Below are 19,549 nucleotides of genomic sequence, written 5' to 3'. Positions count from 1 at the left end.
AGAGCGGTCGGGGGCAGGGAAGCCGGCTGGTTGGAGTGTCAGGAACGAACCTAGCGGGGGTTCCGAGGGGGAGAGCGAGTGCACGAACGAGCCCGGCGACGGACGGTGCGAACGCGGAAAGAGGAGAGAGCGAGGCGGAGAAACGGCGAGAGAACGAGCGCGCGTCGAACGAGAAAGACGGCGGCAGAGGGAAGGAAGGACGAACGGAGCGAATCGAGAGAACGAGCGTAAGCGAGAGAGGATCGAGAGAGCGGTATATATACGCGCACCGCGCGAACCGAGAAGAGAGAGCGAGTGAGGGACCGATGCGAGCGGAGAGAGAGAGAGAGAGAGAGCAGTGGCGGCAAGGGCACGAGCGAGAAAGAAATAGCGTAGCACGGAAAGAACGAGGGACACGGCCAGATAGAACTCGAGCCTCGAAGAGTAGTAGCGCGTGCTCGCAAACTCAGCCAGCGCCTCTCGCACAGCGTGTGTCTCCCCGTCCTCCCCTGCGCCTCCACCCCCTTCGTGCCGTACCTACGCTCCTCTCCTATGCTCTACTACGCGTTCGTCGTCGTTGTCTCTTGGCTCCGCCGCGTCCGCCTAACCAACCTCGTCCCACCTCGCTGCTACCTCCGCCTCCTACTCTCCGCTTCTCCGCCGCGTCTCCACCGCTTCTGCCGCGCTCTATCTCGGTCCGCTACGCTTCTCTCCCGGTCCACCCACCGACCCACGAAACCGCTCGTTCCCGCGCCGACTCACCCCACGTACACCGGCGGCTCCTCTCTCCCTATTACTCCGCTCTGCTCCATTCTCTCTTTTTCTTTCTCTCCGCGCGCGCTTCTTTTTCCTTCTCTTCTCGGTCACCCTTTCTCCCTACCGGTTACGTTCTCTTCGTTTACGCGTCTTCTTTCTCCGTGTCACACGGCCAAAGGCGGTAGCTAGCGAGCGCTGGGGTAGCGAGAGAAAAAGAATTCTTTTCTCGCCTTTTCTTTCCCTCTGTTCTCGCTCGCGTATCTCATCGTTTCGTTCTCTCCGCGTCTCGGCCCTCTCGCCTCTTTAGCTTTCCACGACCTCTCTCCGCGCGTGTCACCGTTGGATCGTCGGTTTTCCCTCTGTTCTCGCTCGCGTATCTCATCGTTTCGTTCTCTCCGCGTCTCGGCCCTCTCGCCCCTTTAGCTTTCCACGACCTCTCTCCGCGCGTGTCACCGTTGGATCGTCGGTTGATATTCGTTGGTCGGACGGTTGGTTGATATCGGTTGGTTGGACGGCTGGTCCGGCGAGTGCATGCAGCAGGGGTATAGCCAGAGCCGGCCGACGCGACAGGCAAGCTCCGCGATTATCTTTTGTCCGATCGTATATGCGTGCGTGTGCGCCGCGTCGCTCCACCGTGGCCGTGTGTTTGTTTGCGCGCGGGATAAAAGCGCGAGCGCGAGCAGAGACGCACGCGGTGGATACATATGCTCGTTTTAGTCCTCTCCTCTGTGCGTCTGTGTTCTTCCCAGTCTCCGATGTCGTACTCGCATATATCCGTACTCGAGTTCGTGTTCGTCGTTGCGTCGTCGCATAGCCGTGTAGTCGTCGTCGCCGTCGCCGTCGCTGGATCGCCCTGCTTGCACGCGTGTGTGCGCGCGTATTCGCGATTCCCGCCGCACGTCGCCGGCCTAGCGCCGCGACGGCTAGAACGACGAGCTTTATATTATCGTCGCTGCCGGCGATGCCGCGCGTAGCACGGGAACCAGTAGCGGCGGCGGCAGCGGTCCGCTCTTCTCGCAGGGCAAGGAAGAAAGATAGACACGAAACGAGGGGAAAAGAGATGCGATGGGAAAGAGAGGGACGGAAGAGAACGCGGCGAGTCTGGAATTTTGCGCAGCTCTGCGGGTCTCGATGGCCGGGAATATGGATATTATCGGTGGGATGCTTTTTGAAACTGTGGCTCGTTTGGTCCCCTTTCTCCTCTCACTCCGCCCCTCCTCCGCCACTATCATCCGCGCGCCTCCCCCTCCGTCTCCTCCTCCATCGTCGCTTCGCTCTTCTAGAAGGTTGTAATTATTTGAACGCGAGCGCCTGTGTGCGTAGGCGCGTTACGCGATCGCGTAGCTCGATACAAAAGTAACGCTGTCGGGCATGCGGCGAATCGATGGTTCGCCGAGTCGAGGATCGGCTCCGCGCGAGCACACGAATACCCGCGTGTGTACGTACACCTATGCGCCTACCTCGCAACCTCGGGTAAACGAGATTTATGCCCGAACGAGTCTTTATACGCGGAATCGTGTACGCGACGAGTCGGTGGACGACGCGGCGTGCGTACACTCGCTCTTGCGTGCACGCGCGGATTCGTGGGTAATTATACAGGGAATGTCGCGTCGGTGTTTAAAGCGCGTTCTAAACCGAGACAACGCAAAGCGTACGGTACTCGAGGAATTCTTAAAACCGCGGGACATACCGGGAACTATAAATAAGGCGAGGCGCGCGTACGGACGCGCGCGTGCTCGGCGTCGTACGAGCAGCGTAAATGCGGCGTAAATGCGGCGCGTACGCGAGCGCGTGGAAGCGGACGGAGAAACGGATATACGCTAATCGTGGAAATTTCGGTTACTTTTGAAATCGCACGGTCGAAAGATGGCGCTGCGAGCGGGGTCGTCGCTGTCAAACGGAGGTTCGGTTTCGAACGCGGTCCGAGAGGGCACACCGACGCGAAGATTTAGCCAAGTGCAACGCGCGTGTCCGCTCTCGTTCTATTCGTTTTTCCCAGTCCGTTCCGCTCGCTACGCTATGATTTACTATCGCGCCGTTAGCCCGTGCCTTCTCAACACGCGTTTCTTTCTGTTTTCGATTCCACAGGAGTTGGAGCGACGAAGGGAGTCCCTAAGAGGTTCCGGCACCATGTTGACAGCGTACAGGGTGAGTTATTCGAAATCGTTAATTTTCCAACCGTTATAGGCAGCGCTGCGAAATAGGTCGAGCGTGTAGAGTCATCGTGCAATTTCCGATGCATCTCGAGACCTCGATTTTCTAAACAAACATCCGAGTGGTTATTTCTTTTTTCTTCTTTTTTTCTTTTCTTTTTCTTTTCTTTTTTATTAAATTGGAAATTTCTACCCTCCGACCAGATATCCGGTTAATCGCGCGTATCGGTTCTCGTTACGGAAGTTTACCCTGCCGGTGAAAGTAGTTTTCGAGCCTACTCCGCGAACCTGAAATTTGGATATCCTTACGGTAACGACCGCCGCGAGACGATCGGATTAAGTTTATCAGATGTTTCTCGATGGATACTTAGCACGTTACCGCGGTGAACTCGCGATAACGGTTTTCCATGCTTCGTTTGTTGCGTGTAAATCACCCGTTCCGTGGCCACGTATAATTTGTACGTTATATGCTCGACACTCGGCAACCCTTTCTGCGACTACCGCTTCATCGCCGGTCGGTCGCCGCGCGGGCGCGAGTGCCTGTGTGTGCGTACGCTCGCGCGCGCACCCAGCGCTCCCCTTCTTTAGCCGTGGCAGCAGCCTCGTTATATCTGTACGAGAAAACTCGATCGACGTCGTTTCACGCATCGACGATCGTTTTGGGTTCGTGCTCGATCATCGTCGCGGAGGCCGCCGAAAGCGTCGACGGGTTGTTGAAATCCCGGTTAAAATTCGCGTATTACGGACGGTTGACGAAAGCGCGCGCGATGCTTTCGCGACCAAGACGATTTTTCATAGTCCGCGTCGAACTTTGCTTTCGATTCGTTCGATTCGTTCGATTCGCTGGATTCGCGCGCGTTGCGCCGGGTTTATCGCCTGGATGAAATCGTTGGCGAGCATTTCGCGAGTCGTCCGTGAACGGAAACGACTGGCGAACCGTTGGCGAACGTTTATAGGTTAAGTTGGCGAACAGCAGGGACCCCTCGATGCACCGTTTCTCGAGCGAACGGTATTGGTCGTGGTGCTCGTACCTCGCCACTGACCGTTCTCGGAAACGTTCGTACCGTCAGTGATCGCAATTGGCGAGCGGTGTGAACCCGGTATTAACTACCGTTTAACGTGAAACACCTCGAACGACTCTGGTCTGGTTATTCAACCTCCGCCGAGTATGCAACTTAATCCAGGAAACCCATATTCGATCGCTTTCTCCGCGCGTTCTTAGTCCCCCTCCACTGCCCGTCTTTCCGACTCGCTGATAAATCGTGGAAAGAGGAAGCAGAAAAACCGCGGAAAATGGAACAACGAATGGCGCGGCATTACGTTCCGCGGGCACGTCGAACTCCCGCGAGTCGAATAATTTGTCACCGGGATGACGTCAACGGAGAGTTGAGCTTCTTAGGCGGCACGAACGCAGATACGCGTGCACAGTGATTACTGTACGCGCATGCTGCACCTTGCGCATGGAAATGCAGCAAGAGCACAGGCCGGCGTGCTCGCGAACTCGCTGGAATGAGTCAACCCGACGCGTTTCTTCCACGACTCGGCCGCCTCGTCGCTGATCGAACGTTCCACCTACGTTCACTCCCCCCCTCCCCCCACTGCCCGTCGCGCTCCCTCTGTCTTCGCCGCGCGTAAGCTCGCTCCACGAGTTTGCCCGTCTTTCTCCCGCGTTACCCGTGGCCTAACCAAATGCCTCGGCTACGCGTACGCCACGCGATCCCCGTGCCTTTCCACCTTCGTCATCCGTCGGTTTTTCCTTCCACGTTTTCGCCAATGCCGGCGAATCGAACAGAGGGAAGGTCGGTTCTCTCCAGCGTTCCGCGTCCACCGCGTGTCCCTTCCGTTCCCGTGTGTTCAGCGACCGAATTTACGACGCAGATAACTCGGGCTAAGTACGATCTTAAGCGACTGGAGGAGCGTAAAATATTTTATGGTTACAGTAAATTTTATCGGTTTATATCTCTGCTCCGTTAGCTTCGTATTAATACAAGGCGATCTCCGTCGTAGACCGAGCGCGAAACCGACGAGAACGGTGGTATTTCAACGAACGAATCGGTCTCGTTTCCGCGATACCCGCGAGATGAGCAAATCTGTAAGACGGGTATCGTTTCGTTTTTAAAGCTGTCTATAGGCCTCGAATCGCCGCGATCGTCCGATTTATCGCGCAATTCGTAATAATTTACCCGATTATTCTTCCTTCCGTCGTTGATTATTCGACGGAGAAAGGGGAAAAGAGAGAAAGCAGGAGGAAGGAAAATAATTTTGCATTTAACGAGAGTTCGTCGTTCTCGCTATCTCTCGCCCTCTATCTTTTCCTCTTGCCTTCTTTCTCTCTTCCGTAGCTCTCGTTTCTGCCACTTTTATTCCAACCTCGCGATTCACTTCGTATCCGAATGCAAATCTCTCGTTACTTTTTACCCTTTGTTTTTCCGCTGGTTCCCGTGTCTTTTACACTGGCCGCGCGGAGAAGCGGTTTTAAAATTCGCGCTCCGTGCGTGTCGCCGTGCACCGCGACGCGACTCGCATCGGTAACTGGTCCGTCTTTTCGGATACGTTCCGGGACGAGTAGACGCTCCGAAATCGTGACTCACGCGCCATATTTGCCGCGCTCTTCGACCTCGAGTTAATCGGAATTACGCCTTTGCGTAACGTTCTACCGAAGGGATCGGCCAAAATTTAATCGTCCACTTCTCGCCGACGTTTTTCCCCCAGTTTTCTGCCCGTTCCTCGTGTTCCCGGTGTTTTCTCGCGGGGACAGTACCTAAGCGTCTAAATTTGCATACCGCCGAAAAACACTCCCGTATTTGCATGAATTAGCATGGTTCGTATACTCGCGAGCGAAAATGAATCAACGGGACGGGAACGTCGAAGAGATCAAGTTCAGTGTTATTCGTCGTGTTTCCCAGAATTGGAGTTACGTCGTTCCACGAATTCGGCCATTCTAACTCCCGACCAGAGAACATCTCGCATTACGCTACTCCCTCGTCGACTATTCTCAAAGTCGGTACGGTTAATTTTTCGTTTTTATCAGTATTATTTGTTCGACCGAAACGCTAATCCTCGCGTATATTTCTCGTACTTGGCAAAATTCGAAGATAGAAAAATTTCGAGAGACAAGGCATCGCGCTTCCCATCTCGTCGTCCCGAGCCCGTATTTAATTACGCGTTACTCGCGCGAAGTTGAGCCATCCAATGGGTCAGCTCGAGCTCTCGGAAGTTGGCCACGCTACGCGTATTCGCCGACGAAACAACGAAACGAACAGGCGCGCGCCTAGCGGAGTTAATCTGAGCGCGGCGGTGTCACCAAAGGGTTAATTGGGAAGGAGCAGCGAGCCGCGAATACTACGCGCCGGGGCTACCTTAAAAGCGAGAGACGAAGGCGCACGGACTCGCGCGGCGAGTCGCGGAGCGGACAACACAGTCGATGCGGTGGCAAAAGACGCGGGCGCGAGAGAAAGAGGCGAGCGCGAGGGCCGGAGGGACGGGGGAGTGACGGGACGAGAGAAGACGCGAGACGCGACCCGGCGAGAGAGAGAGAGCGAGAGAGAGAGGCGCGTCGCGGTGGCGCGGCGCGGCGGCCGGACGAGGTACGCGAGAGAGAACCGGTGGAATCGTTGCGGACGCATGAAACGGCGTTAGCTGCGCACGCCACCGTCTCCGCCGGAAATTATGCCAGCTCTCCGTTTCTACGTTCGGTGTAAACGAACCGAGGTAACGCCGGCCGGCCAGCGTCGACCATGCCAGTGCGGAACACGCCCCCAGGAACTGCGTTTCTCGTGGGCGACGGCCTGAAATATCGAGCGCCTTGCCCACGTACACACGCGAAAACGATGGAACCCGAATGTCCGTGGGGAAAGAGAGAACCGGCCGTGGTTGCCCGGGACGAAAACGAGAAGGAAGAAGCAGCAGCGGCAGCACCACCGGGCAATCGGGACAGGTTCGACGGCGAACGAACGCGAACGTTCGTTGGGAAGCAAGAGAGAAATACCGGGGACTAACCCGAAGGGTGGGGAAAGGAGCAGCTTTTGCCGAATAATTTTCCATCCTTCCGATCGGCTCTCCTCGGGGAAAACGTGGGACCCGTGTCGGGATACCGGCGGTGCGTATCGAGGAAACCGCGTTCCGACGACGATTTTCGCGCGAAACGCCTACCCCGTTCGAGAGCTTCGTCTCGTTTCTCCGTCGAGGTAAAGAAGGACGATCGATAGATACATCGGAATTACACGGCGCGTAATGGATAACGGGGGGTAGAAAAAGAGGAAAAGGACGTAATAAACCGGTAGCAGCGGACCGGGTAAAATCGAGAGGGGTAGTTATCGTTGTTATTATCGTTTACCCGGTTCGCGGAGATCCAAAATCAGCGAGTCCTTTAAACGCCGCGATCACGTACGCGCGCGTTACATGGTCACGAATGAGGGTCGGAGAGAAGGGGCGTGCGAGGGTGGGAGGATTAGGGCGGGAGGAAATTAGATGCCGGCGGAAAAGAGGGAAGAAAAACAACGGCCGAGAAGTTTCGAGGGATAATTTTCCGCCTTCCTGACTGGCGGCTACGCGAGGAGGAAAGCCCGTACCCTCGAGCGGCCATGCACGTAGCTTTTTATAGTTTCTTAACGTAGAAACGCTGCCCTCGAGCAGGTGTGCAGGCCAACGCATCCATTATGAACCGTCGAGCGAGGTATTAGACTCGTTTTGTCAGCAATTTGATCGGCGTGCCGCGAAGGAAAAGAGAAAGGAGGAAAAAGAGCGAGCGCGCGCGTGCGAGAGAGAGAGAGAGAGAGAGAGAGAGAGGATAGGATAGGAGCCGTTATTAAAGCGTTATTAAGTTTCGACGCGCGACATTCCTTGGATCGTTCCCGAACCGCGAGAACCGCGAAAACCGAGTCCTCCCTTCCCACTATTATTTCGAACAAAGTTGGGTGGAAACGACGGTCGAGTCGAATTTACGATACTTTACCTCGAATTCGATATTTTCGTATCCCAGCACGAATCGCGAAAAACACCGGAACGATAAAAAGCGCGGAAGAATTATACGCGAAACGGTAGAGTTCAAATTTCCGTGCTAACCTAGAATCATCGACGTATAAATCGCCGCGATAGTCTCGCTCGGAATCGTACGATTGTTTACTTGGCGTTTCGCGCCGATTCTTTTTCCTTTTATTTCCGTTTATTTTCCAACGAATATCGCCGGCCATCGATAAGCGAAAAATTACAGAGACGTGGCGAACGAACGAACGAACGAACGAACGAACGAGTAACGAGTGCTTTTTAATCGCACGCGTGTCTCTGATAAATCCGTTTTTATTTCGTTGGTTGGTTCGACACGGATACGAAACTACGCGCTTTCCCCCGTGACTTTGGCTCGCCGGCCGCGTGCGCCTGCGCGCGCAACGAATTGGCGCTGCGTTCGCAGTTAGCAATGGCTCGCGTCGTATAGCCGACTTAAATTCTGATCTTTGACTTTTCGACGGGGAAATTACGGCCGATCAGACGCGCGAGATTAAACCCCGCTAATTCGATCCTTGTGTTTAAGTTTCGCGTTGCATAGGTGCATATATCTCGGTGTACGACTAGCTTACGGCTTACGGAAGGCGTGCTATACATTTTCGCGTCCTTTTTTTCGACTTCCCTTCTGGTCGGTTACGTAAGCTTCGATTTCCTCGGCCGTTACGCTTGCCAAATCGATATTCTCGCGCGAATACGTTTCCTCGATACCGTTTCGGTCGTGTGTCGTTCGTCGAATGGCCTTCGGAGGGAAAGACAAGGAGAAACGGTATCCGCGATACGATAGTTCGGTCGCATCGGTCCAGCGCCATCGGTCCATCGGAGCGAGAGAGAGGAAACGATAATCGTGTCTCGGTCGCGCGCGTTGATCGTCGATCGCGCGGAATTTCGTTGGTTTTTTAGAACGTATCGCATAGAGCTCTCTCCGATCGTGGCCGGTAGCAACTCAGTTATCTCGCGCGTCGCGTCCCTCGCAGCCCTCCTCTCTTTCCTATCGTTCGTCACGAGAGAGGAGAATCTATAACCGTGGTCGAAAAGGAGGCAGCCTTAAGCGGTAATTCGGCGGTGCAGAATGCAAAAGGTGGCGAGTGACGGCGGTGGTGGTGCTGCTGTTGCGCTGCTGCTGCTGCGGTGACGGCGTTGGCGAGGAGGACGACTCGAGTGTGCGGAGGAAACGCGATAAAGGAGGAAGGGGACGACGCGATCGGGTGGAAAAGGAAAAAAAGAAGGTGGTGCGCGTGGTGGACGAAGATGCAACGTGGATGAGAGAAAGACAGAGGCGAGCGAGCGAGAAGGTAACCGTGGGTCGGCGGGCGTGGAAAGAGAGAGAACGAGCGAGGTGGAATAAGAGGAGACGATTCTTTTGAGCCTCGGCCAAGTTTTGTGGCCTGTTGGCCGGCTCGTGGAATCCAGTCGCAGGCGATTTCTCGTCTCTGCGCCTTTTAACCGTACTACGGTGTCGCGTTCGTGTGTACACGCGTGTGCAGCAGGCATACGCCTGCTGCGAGAGTGGGACGGAGAGGAAGTGCAAGCGGCGCGCGGTACGTCTGAGACGGAGAAACGACGACGAACGACTCTGCTGCTACAGCCGTGTGGCTCGGGGGAGAAAAGGACAGAGCAGGAGGTGCAGGAATGAGAGATCGGTGACAGAGAAGAGGAAAGGAAGGAGGGAGCGAGAGCGAGGGAGAAGGAGCGATCGTGCGGCGAGGATGCAAGGTGCAGGGAGACGGAGCGAGAGGACGGAGGAGGGAACGAGAAACCGTACACGTTTATTACACGCTGTCCCTTGGATCGCGCTACAGCCGCTGGCAAGACGTTCCATTAACGTCGCTCGGTACCTACGCAATTATTATACTTCCTTGTACAGCGCGTTTAATCGCGTGCGCCACGGTTTTCTTAATCCGCTGCCCGATGCAAGTGGGTGCATCGCGGCTACATCGATATTCTCGTTACAGTCGCGGTAGTCGTCGCCGGGAGTCTTTCAATGGAAAGAAACGGTGGAAAGAGGTTGTCCGTCACAGTGATACGAGCTCTCTCGGCGTCGATGATCCGGTGTTCGACTACGGTGGTGATGCGTTATACGTGCAGTGTCGTTAGCCAGTTGTCGCGACGCGTGTAAGACCGCCGATACCGATCCTTGGAAGAAGCAAGCGCGCGTGTCCACCTCGCCCCAGCTCTCTGGTACGTATTATCGCGGACATGTGGTACTCGGACTCCGCGTGCACACGTATGCACGTCTGTCTCTCGCGAGCCGCGGAGGCTGCTATCTCTACGCGTTTCGCGTTATATACCGCTCGCGTTGCCCCGACGTTTCCGATCCGATCGAATCGACGTTATTTCGATGATACGTCGACCACAAGCGCCAACCATGAGCGCCAACCATGAGCGCCAACCATTCAGCCGAAAGTTCAACCGAGTTCACGAATACCCGTCGAGAATAATTTTCCCACCGAGAATATATATCGGCCGTCGTCTTCGAGTCTCGGTAATTTTTAACGAATGCTCGTGCTCTCCCTCTCTCTCTTTCTCTTTCTCTCTTAATTTCGTTAAAATACCCTACTCGCGCGAGATCACTACACGTATGCGAATTCTCTCGTTCGATTAGAGCTCTGGTCGGTGGCGAGCGAGCGAACGAACGAGCGAGCGAGACAAAGCGCGCGCTCGTCGGTGCATATTTTTGGAGCGCGTGCGATTCGATGGAGCCGCGACGAAAAACGCCTCGCGCCGCGCGATACGCTTTTACATTTTTAGCGTGAACGCTTGGCAAGGATCGACCGGGGGAAGATTCATGCCGGCGCGCCGCGCTGCTCCTCGCCGTCGAAAACAACTTTTAATACGGCTTCGATCGGCGAGTGCAATTCGAATTTAAATTGGCGCAGTCGAGTGCGCGCGACTAGCGCCGCTGCTCGTTACGAAACTTCGTTACTGCCGAGTATTTTCAACCCCGAAGATCTCGATGGCCCCGGGGCAAATCCATTAAAGGTAAAAGCTTCTCGTTTACATCTGCCGTTCCTCGCGTTCGGACTTCTTTCCCCTCCGTCTTCCAACGCGGTTCCTCTTTTCTCGTCTGCCCACCTCTCCCGCCGCGCCTACGTCGTTACGATTCCTCCGAAACGTCAGCTGGTTAGCGCGACGCCACGCACACGCGTGTGTACCACCTCCTCGCTTTCTCCACTCCTTCGAGGATCGCGCGATTTTCGACCAACGCGACGGTTACACGCGCGAGGATTTAAGCCGTCGTTCCATCGGCGCGGATCGCCGAGCTGCCGGATACGAGCGAAAGAAATAGGTCCACGAGCGTGTGCGTCCGGTAACAATGGGTGGCGAGAAAATCGTGGCGGAGAGATCGACGAGAAAAAATGGCGGACAATGCGGAAACGCGGAACGGGAGCCGAGGCTTAAGTGCAGCTGCAGTTGAGCCGGGAACGAGCCGTTCTCGTGATCTCGCCAACGAATACGTATACGTACGTGGACGGATCAGAGGGAACGTCGATCGTGTCTACACACGCTCTCGCGGTGACCTTTTCGCCGGTGTGTGCCTGGAGGAAACCGCGTGGATGACGCACGACGTCGCTAATAACGTCCACGGCGTCCGTCCGCGAGAGTATTCCGATCGGACATCGCGTCGGATCCCGAAATTAGGGCAAATCGAACCGTCTCTTCGCGTATTCCGCGTCGGTGGACCAAGAGGGTAGCGGGGTGGCTCGAGTCATCTCGGGGACTCTTGCCACAGCGACGCGGCTGATCGAAGAGGTTCGCTTCCGGAGACGAATCCGATCGCGCTTACACAGAACTTATAATGGCGTCCCTTGCAAGTCCTGTGTAGATCCGTGTAACGACCGAACCGATTGGAATTTTACGGCGTCAGCGGTGCCGACTGGTCGCGATCATCGATCGCGTACACGCTCGTTTTACGCGTCCAGACTAGCCTCTGGTTCGATAATAACCGCGCGCGGTACCATCGCGTGTTAACGTTGATCGCGGTGATGCAAGAACGGTGGCGCGTAACGTCGCCATTCGACGCTGTCGCCATCGCCATCGCCATCGCGAACGCGAACGCGAATGCGAACGCGTCCGCAGCGTCGCGGTTTCCGCGAATCGCGGGATTCGAGCGTGCGATCCACGCTGTGTCGCCAACGCCACATCGTCGTCATCGGTCGTCATCGTCTCGCGATACTCGGAGCGAAGCGTCGAACGAAGCGGAGAACGAAGCGAAGGAAACTTGCGCCACACGCGCGCGGGGAAGCCCCGTTCCGTGCTGGCGTGCCAGCTCGCCCGTCTACCATGTAATCTCTCGAATATCTGCATTTTGCACTGGAAGAAAAGTTACAACGGTAATCGCATAGCCGCGGTCTTGCATGCACGGTATTTACGGGCCTCTTGCACAAGGGAAACACGCCGTCGTTCGCCTCTCCTCGTTCCTCCATCTTAATTGGTCTGCACTTTTAGCGCGACAGTTTGCCATTTCCAACCTACGGAGCCGCGCTCTTCCTCCTGTCCCGCCATTCATTCCGTACGCGAACAATTCGCAACGAGATTCACTCTGCACCGTTTCGCAACCGCGTCCGCGGACGCGCGTCGGGAATAAGAAAGGGCACGTACTCGCGGCGAGCAGTCATTTCCGTTATCTGTTCTCCGTTAGAGATCGGTCGCGGCGGCGGTATCTGCGGAATCAGCCGATTAATCTTATCTGCTGATTTCATAGGCATCGATCAATCGCTCGTCTTTCGTATCGACGCGCGAGTGGACGCGCGCAGCGAGGCACGTTCAGTGCAGGATCGCGATATCCGTGGACAAAGGAGAGAATCCGGTGTCTCTGCGGCTGGTGGTGGCCGTCGTAATACGCTCAGGTAAGCCTCTGCGAGCGATCATCGACTTTCTAATGCCCGATAACTTTCCCATCGCGAGCGCCTCGTGACCGTTAATTTCAGTACACCCTGGTTATAGCGTTCCGTACCCGGTCAGGGGGAATTCCCGCTGTTCGTTTCGAAGAATCGTGGCTGGCCATCGAGTACCGTCGTGGCTTAATCGGAGAACGCAGGATGGCGGAGGGCCAGGCGTTTCTATGCAAATCCGTTCTTTTCGTTATCGTTGCCTGTCGGCGATTAGGGAGAAAGAGGGAGAGCGAGCGAGAGGGGCGAGCAGCCACTAGAAAGTACGCGGAACACGGCATCGGTTTCGTCCGTCGTCGTCGTCGACGTCGACGTCGACGCGTTGTCCAACGACGAGGAGAGTTACGTGCACGCGCGACTCGAGTTTTTCCGCTCCGAGTTTACGCGTTCGCGTTTTCTTCGCGACTCGAGATCGTGGCGGCGAATCGTCGCAATGGCCGAGATACCGAGATCGCGCAGGCCGTTGACGTCACTCTCGTACGCTGACATCAGCTGGGCACTCGTGGACAGGTACGCGTGACGTACCGACGCCCGATTAGGTCGCCTAAGTGGAAGTATCGTGCAAGTATCGCAGTACTATCGCGGAAGTAACCGAGGTAACCCTGGTTCCCGTTTCTTCGACGACTAACCGAAGAGTGGTCAAGGATCCGAGCAAAGTATAAAACTAATCGTAACCGAGGTAACCCTGGTTCCCGTTTCTTCGACGACTAACCGAAGAGTGGTCAAGGATCCGAGCGGATCCGAGCGGATCCGAGCAAAGTATAAAACTAATCCAGTCTCGCGATCGGCGCGCGATCGCGATCGTTGCGCAAAAGGATCCACGCGAGCCTCGGTAAATCATCGCCGAACGGATCCGCGCAGTCGAGCGAATTTCCTTTCCATATCGGTCGTCGTTGCGCTCCTTTCTCGCGGTCGCGATCCCCGTTCGAAAGTCCTCGTCGTTGATCCTCGATCGCGACCGATCCATCGACCCTGAACTAGAGCGATCGACGACCCAGACCAGCGTTTCGCCGATGTTTCCAACGCCGAACCGTGTATCGGACGCCGGTATCTCGGTATCGCGCGATATCGAGACTAATCGTCGTCCGTCCTCGCGATTAAGAGAAACCAACGCGGCGGAATACGCGGTTCGGAATTACAGCGACTCGAGCGTACTAGCGGGGCTCGTAAAACGCCACCGAAGAATCTTAATAACTATCCGTTGGAAAAATAAACGCTCGTTTTTACGAGCGGCCATCGAGGCGGTGGAGCAAAACGAGAGTCAACCCGTTCGCGTCAAAATGACATTCACCGATGCTTGTACGCCTGCTTTTCGAGTAATTGCGATCGGTACAGCGACCATCGGCACGAAGACGTTCCTCCTTTTTCTCTCTCTTTCTCTTTCTCTTCCTCTCTCTCGGCCCTCGCGCGCGCCTCGTTCTCGGCTCGAAAGTCCGCGCGAGCGGACGAGTTATTTTTACGAGGGTATTCCCGGCGAGTTAAGCGTGTTTACAAGCTCGACGGTTACCACGGCTTCGTCGTAACGATTTACTATGCGAGCCTTTCAATGAACTATTCCACGACGCGTACGTCGCACCTCGTTGCCACCTATTAATTTTCCTGTTAAGCGCCTCCGGTTCTGCACCTTCCGACCAACAAGCGCCCAGACGTCCCCCGGACTCTTTATTTTCCCCGCGCGAGCTTTCTCCTCGCGTTCTCCTCGCGTTTCGCGGATCGTATCGTCGATCGCCACGAGTAAATAGCCGACGATCGGCCGGATCGATCCGCGAACCGGCTAACCGGCTCTTTCCATCCATTCCACCCTTCTCCTACGCGTCCGACCAAATCTTATCTCGATGAGATAATGCCGCACGCATTATCTCCCGAAAAGGAAATTAAGATCTAATGGATATCGAGGCTCGTCTCGCTTCGGTAATCGCTTCCAACTCGATTCGCGAGGATGCATACACCGAGATATCGTTTAACGCGCCGGATCCTACTCAGATCGTGCCTTTGATCGTTCGCCGATCGCGAACAAGCGTCCTTTCGGTATCGTTTATTCCGATTCCACCTTCCTCGACGTCCGATTTATCGCGAGCTTTGCTCCAGCCGTTTCGAATTCCGTCCGTTCAGTTGCCGATTTCAAACGATTTTCGTTACGCTAGATGACTCGATGGTAGATCAGAACGAAATCCGAACCGATTTATTTCTCTCTTCGGATATCTTGTTCTTAAATCTGGTGTCTCAAACGCGCAACGAAGGAAAGCCATTACGGTGGCAGGTATCGAATCGCGTGTCGATTCATCGTTGTTTCTCGAAAATCGCACACGATCCGAGAATTAACGATTTCCAGCGAAGGCACGCATCTGTTTCCCAACTTTTCCTCGATCCTCTCGATGTTTTCCGAATTTCCGTAACGTTTCGACGAATCGATGTCGCGCCACCTCGATCTCGCTGTTCTCGGAAACCGATCCGCGCGTCGAGTCGCTCGAAAGAAGGAAAACGTAGGAAAAGCGTGAACCAGGAAAAATCGAGGTACCGAGATCTCAATGAGACGTTTGGATAATCGTCGTGACTCGCGGATTATCCAAAATCGCGTGACATCGGCACGGGCCAATTGGAAATGAGAAATGAAAAGTTGGCGATAATACGCTCGCGGCAGTTATCGGCGAAACCGGCGTAAATCTGCGCGTAACTTCGCGCCGGGCGATAGATCTGGCAAGATACGCGGCCGAAAATAACAATGTCGCCTGCGTGTCCGGGGCTCTAGAGCAACAACTCGATCGCGGATTTTCCATCTGTTGGTTCACGGATCTGTCGTGGTACGCGGCCGTCGCGACTCGCGGAGCGGAGGCCGGCGCGGCCAAAGCGGAGCATGATCGAACGCGAGCTGCGCGCAAACACACACGGTGTGTCCCGAGTTGGAAGCTAGAAACAGTCCACTTGGCGATCTACCAGCCGATGGAGAGCGTGGCAAGAATCTCGTGCACGCCAGCTCGCAGTTTCCTTATCTCTCCGCGGCGCGGCGGGGAGGGAGGGATCGTGGATCTAGCGGCGATCGAGGTTAAGTCGGACTTTCCGTGACGACGTCGAGTCATCGCGACGACATTTCTCGAAGCGTTCGTGTTACACACGGCTTGGCCCCCACGTTTTCTCCGTCTGCCTACGCTGTTTCGAGCCGCGCGACCGCGAGAGGGGAAAACCGAAGGGAACAGGAAAGGAGATCCGCTAACGGAATCGTACCGCGCGTTTCCGTAACCTGGCTTCTCGCGTGCTTACGTGTCCTCGAATCAGGATATCGAGTCTGGACGCAACCGGAAATCGGTGCGCCGTTTCGCTGTCTTTCCGCTTTTCGTCGCCATTTTCGCGCCGATCGCGAGTCAACGTCGTCGTATCGGCGATTACCGATGCTTTTCGACGCGGGACTCTCGGTAAAACGGCCATTTTCATCCGTCGGTGCGATTTTTCCCGGTTTCGCGTCGAATTTGTGCTCGCGTCGGCGTTCGATTGCACGGTGCACTAGCGGTGTCTCGATAGAGCGGACGCGCGTGTGTTTCGCTGGCGAGCGAGGCTCGAAGACGACGGCATCGACGACGGCCGTCGCGTTCGGTACGCGGTATCGTAAATAAAATTATTACGGTCGACCAGAGGCCGATAGCAGTGCCAAGGAAGATTTATCGGGCAGGTATGCGCGGCTGGTCCGCGAGCTATCGACGCGTGTATCGGTATACGTATCGGTTGATGGACGCGTGGCTCGGAACGACCGGTTGTGTCCGTCAGCTATGCTCGAGATGTTCGCGACGAAAAGCGGCGGGACAATGCTATTCTCGGCGGAGAAGAGTCGCGCGCGTTGCGTCCCTCGTCCATCGGCTCGGGTGAACCGCGCGTGTTTCCGTTAAATCGCGCAAAATCGACGAAACGGATAAAATCGAGACCGAGCTGGACTTTCACCTACGACGTATCGCCGCGCGTACTCGCGTGCACACCGGCTCGCGTTTTTCGGTGTCGGCGGCGGCGATACGCGCGGGATGAGTACGGTTTCTCCCGTGCGCGACTTGGCAGACATTTCGATGCGTTAACTCGGCCGCGGCAGGTGCGATCGGTGATAAAGCCGAAATTTATTCCTACGAGCGACGCTTGTTTATGGATTAAACGAGGATAATGCGAATTTACGCTCCGCGGTGCACGCGCGCGTGCACGTAGACGAAATGCGGGGATTTTTATAGCGGAATGGCGCCGCTGCGGCATAGCGTATCGCGTATAATTGCGAACGTACGAACATTTACGTTTGTTTAATTTGTTTATTCGACCCCCGTGACAACAGGTGTATGCGCGCGAATCGCGCGAGTGATTTATATAAGTTGTACAAATAGTAACGCGGCGTGTTGACGGAGGGTGGGGGTGCGAGCGCGCGGGGATGGATCTCGTAAATTTACATTTATTTAATACCGAATACGCGCATGCATATATATATTTATATATATATTCGAGTATATAATAGATACGCGCGCGTGTTTTCAGGAATTTACATATATTAATATTTACCTTCGAAATCTACGCTCGCTCCAGCGTTTTATTACGCGCCGCTATTAATAAACGGGGTATCGATGTCGAAGAATTTTCCCGACCAACCGGAACCTTTCTTTCTTCTTCGCGATCGCGAATACCGTTCCTCGGGTTGTCTCTCTTCTTCGGCTCGTCGTTAGGAATCGTATTACGAAACCGCTACGAAGCGGAGCTCGGTACCCCATTTTCCTCGTCATCCGCCCACGTGTTGAATCGCGCGTCGTGCGATTACGCGCGAGAGAAACAACGAGAGGGAGAGACAGAAGGAGAAAGAGAAAAAGCGGGAAACGAGTAGAGCGAAAGAAAAGGGAAGGAAAAACAATTCTTTAAGTGTCTTACGTTTAAAAGAGTGGAAGCTATGATACTCGAGGGAGCACGAGCGGTCGACACGGAATTACGCAGAAATTCCCTAGCCTTCCTCTCTCTCTCTCTCTCTCTATCTTACGTTTAAAAGAGTGGAAGCTATGATACTCGAGGGAGCACGAGCGGTCGACACGGAATTACGCGGAAATTCCCTAGCCTTTCTCTCTCTCTCTCTCTCTCTCTCTCTGTCTTCTCTTTCTCTCTTTCTCTCTGACACACGATTATTAACTGCTCGTCTCGAGCCGACTCGCTACTCTGCTCGAGCGATTCGAGCGTCGGAGACGCGACACGCGAGGAAGAATCGGCCGATCGACGGGAGACACGATCGGACGGAAGTGACGGATCTGGGTTTCTTTTTCCATCGACGGTTCTTTCCCCGGTTCGGGAAGACAGCGAGACGATTCGGTTGGACGAGTCGGCGTTACGCCTCGTGATCACCTTTCGACGACCACGAGCACGCTAGCTACCACGGCTCCGACCATACCGACGACGACGACGACGACGACGACGACGACGACGACGACGAGGAGGACGAGGACGACGATTCGTCGCGAATGGTGGCTTTCAGGCGGTAATCGATTCGCGGTCGGGAAAAGAAAAGAAAATGGGCCCGGCGCTTTAATCGCTCTCTCCCGTTTTCTTTGTACGTCTACTATTCCCTTTCCTTCGTCGTCACCCTTCTCGAGCTCGAATAATAACTCTCTCCCTCTCTCTTTCTCCCTCTTCCCCCCTGTCTCGTCTTTGCCTGCCTCGCACCGAGGTGTCTCTCCGACCGTCGAATTAATACGCTTCGTCGATACTTTTCCCGGTGCTGGCGACACCGATCGAACCGGTTACGTAAAATTTCTTCGAATTTCTCCGACTCGTGGTGGTGATGGTGGTGGTGGTGGTGGTACACCCGTGTCGTATTCGCCGCGGCGCGTCGTTTCGTCACGCGAACTTCATACGCCGCGTCGTGCGTAGCTCGTAGAGCGCGGTTGCGAGTTACGCACCACGCATGCGGCGTCCACGCGTTACCTCCGCTGTGCGTGTACGTACACGCGCGTGGTTGACGCGCGTACCTGTGTTCGTAGCGGAGACGTCGACGAATCCACTTGTTTGCGCCGCATTCGTTTATCTCGTTAACGGAGTGGGGAAAGGAAAGGGAGATTACGAGCGAAGGAATATTTTAAACGGATTAAAAACACGGTTCCTCGACGGTCACCGAGTAATCCTGTTTCGTTGGAAGCTTCGCCGCCATATGGCGCATTCCGCCGCCTCATCGACGTCATCGACGTCTCGTCGAATACATTACCGATCCTCTTCGCGATCCTTCCACACTCTCGTCGCGATCTTCCTCCGCCTCCTCCACTCGTCCCGCTGGATCTCTCGTCTCTGCGAGTTCGGCAACTTATCGATTCGCGTGTACGACGCGTGGGCGTCGCGGACACTCGGCCGTGTTCGCGTTCGCGCGTACCAGATACTCTATCCGACGCGTCTATACCTACGCGTATTCTCGTCTAACCCTCTCTCTCTCTCTCTCTCTCTCTTTCATGCACACACACGGACAAGTACGCTTCTCTCCAAGAGCGTATTTCCAAGACACATTGTGCAACCGCGTAATTATTCAAAGGCGTCGCGCGTCGCTCGGCCGACGATTACGCGAGCCGATCTATCGATCGCGATCGAGGGAACGCGGGCAGAAACGCGACGAGAGGATCGAGGCGTACGGAGGAATCATCCTGGTCTGGATTTTAAAGGCGCATGACGTCAGTGATTCGGCGTGGGCTGACTTCTCTCTTTCTTCCCTCTCTCTTCGTCTCTCCTCGTCTCTCTTTTTCTCTCTCTCTCTCCGCTACACGTACACGCGTCTTTCCGTGG

The 19,549-nt window shown here is 55.2% G+C and overlaps 1 protein-coding gene across 9 annotated transcripts in view; it reads left to right on the top strand.

Moving 5' to 3' along the window:
- Positions 1 to 19,549, top strand: part of LOC108551485 (bromodomain adjacent to zinc finger domain protein 2B) — a 160,400-nt gene that overhangs the window by 41,977 nt on the left and 98,874 nt on the right. For 8 of the 9 annotated variants that reach the window (XM_017905671.1, XM_017905674.1, XM_017905673.1 and 5 more), the window contains exon 2: positions 2,824 to 2,883. The gene's annotated coding sequence lies outside the window, so the exon portion shown is untranslated. Of the gene's footprint in view, positions 1 to 2,823; positions 2,884 to 12,670; positions 12,740 to 19,549 lie in introns of those variants that run through there. The other variant, XM_017905672.1, reaches the window with a different exon arrangement.

This window comes from Eufriesea mexicana, unplaced genomic scaffold (genome assembly GCF_001483705.2).
Source record: "Eufriesea mexicana isolate 0111107269 unplaced genomic scaffold, ASM148370v2 scaffold4231, whole genome shotgun sequence".
NCBI lineage: Eukaryota > Metazoa > Arthropoda > Insecta > Hymenoptera > Apidae > Eufriesea > Eufriesea mexicana.
Note: the sequence above shows the minus strand (reverse complement) of the source record. Positions and strands in the feature narration are given on the sequence as shown.